This window comes from Gymnogyps californianus, chromosome 12, assembly GCF_018139145.2.
Source record: "Gymnogyps californianus isolate 813 chromosome 12, ASM1813914v2, whole genome shotgun sequence".
NCBI classification, from domain to species: Eukaryota; Metazoa; Chordata; class Aves; order Accipitriformes; family Cathartidae; genus Gymnogyps; species Gymnogyps californianus.
Window position 1 is genome coordinate 6,654,874 of NC_059482.1, and position 2,244 is coordinate 6,657,117.

Genomic DNA, 2,244 nt, shown 5'->3' on the forward strand with positions numbered 1-2,244 from the left:
CCCCTCCAGGCTTCTCAGTATTGCCTGGATGGTTGCAATAAACAATTTCCAGCCTATGAATTGTTTTGGGAGGGGATCACTTTGAATAGCCCTGTGTTGTCTGAATGTTTTTTTTTAAAGTTAAATGGTATCACTGAAAAACTGCCTGCACTTAAGAGTGAAATTTTAGCACATTTGGGGGGAAGACAATAAGTCTTCCTTCAGCTTTTTAAAAGCACCAGGAGGTCTTGTGAGGATTGTCAGAAACTGTTTTTAACAGCCAGCCACCTACCCACTTACTGTATCAAAAAAATTGCAGATCATTTCTTTATTTCCTCTCTTGACCATATTCTCCATCCTCTCTTAGGAATTAATAAGGCTTATCTGTACAAAGTAGAAAACTCTCCAGGCAGTTCATTCTGCTCTGCTGCTGCTCACTCAACTATTTTTCACACTAGAGGCACCCATTGCTGTCCTGTTTCTATCTATCAACTTTTTCCTTTGTTACAACTTGTCGTGGGTCCATCCTCAGTTATTAAATCACTGAATCATTCCCTCTATATGTTAATCCTAAACTATCTGAGAGGCTAAAAAAAAAATCCAGTAGCGCATGGTCTGTCCTTCGAGCCTTTGTTAGTTATGGGTGAAACAAACCCCATCCCAGCCTAACCTTTGTGCTCTTGAAAACCATCCCCGTATTCCCCGAGCTGCCTACGCTGCCGCTGCACCACCGCCTGCCGCCCGCGGTCCTCTGGGGAGCTGTCAGTGTCCTTATTCATTGAGGAGCCCAACTAATAGGAACCATCCACCTGCTCCAGGGTGACTCCATCTCTCCCCACTGCGATGCTTGCCGGGATGTGATCCTTGCCTGTTGTCATGACCTTGTTTTATTGGATGTTCTAATAGAAGCTGAAATGGATATTAGCTGTAATTACTCATTCCACAAGATTCTGTAGGTCACTCTTTGTACCAGAGTTGAGAACCTTCATTGTCTACATTGCTTAAATTACTGAACATTGTGCCATCAGTTCTGAATTAGTGCTCATTAATGAGCCTGTGGTTTGAGAAATTCCCTATTTATTATTCAGAGGCCAAGTATAATTCAGGCAGCTGCAATGCAACACTACTTGCCTGACTTTTGATCTGTGATGGAAAGGCCTGGTTTTGGTTTTATGTTGTGTTTTGGGGGTTTATTTACGCAGGAGGGAGGCATATAGCAAGCGAAGAGGAATAGATTTTTTCCCTCCTCGCCTGAAATCTCTCTCTTAAGTCCCAGACTCTTTACAATAAAGCAAACCCATTTTTTTGGATATACTAACATCTACTTGGTTACTGAGTAGATAATTTCAAGATCATATTAAATTTCTCTATAATCCTGGAGATGACTGGCCGCTGTATTAACCCCCTGCATTAAATACTCTTTTCCTCTGTCTTTCACTTTTGCACCTGCTCCTTCTCTGCTCTTTCTCTCTCTCTTTCTCTCCTGAGCACACAAATCCCAAGCATTGACACATCATCACAGACTGCTAGTCCCCACTATTTTAAGCTGTAATTATCTCCTTTATGTTTTCCAACACTTCTCCAAAAGGTTAAGTAGCACTGAATTCAGTGTGCCGCGCAGCTGAGTGGTACCCTGTGAAGCCGGTGCTGACAATGCGGCGGGCCCGTCCATGGTGGTCAGAGGACAGGCTTCACCTGCAGCAATATCCCTGGCCAGTCCTCCCCGGGGACACTTTGGTCCCTTCGCTTTGCACCCTCTGGCCCCGCTAGCAGTATCTTAAGCTGCAAACAACCTTATGGGGAAAAAATAATGTCAGGTACTTGGGGGAGTGGAGAGGAATCCAGATAAGTAGGATCTTATTTTCTGCAGGGGGAAAGGGAGTGCCTGAAGATGTTCAGTGCTTTTTGGGGGTTTGCTAATCGATGCTGGCAGCACCCCGAGGGCGAGGCAGCCAGGAGGGAGCAGGCACCCTCGCAGCACCGCCGCTCGGCTCAGTGCAGCAGAGCATTTCCAGGGATCTGCGGTTTATGACCGAGCATTTCTTGTGTCAATAATTAACAAAAATATAAATGTAATAACAGCAGGGGTGGAGATAAAGCTGGGTCTAAGACTATAGTGGCTTAAAGGAGCACGTCCTGTGAGTATGCCAACAGACTGTGGGGCTGCTGTGTTTTCTAAGGAGAAAGCAAAACCAGCACTGGCCAGCTGGTATTATGCTGCCTCTGAAGAGAGACTAAATGCTATAGTTTTTTGCAAAAAACCCT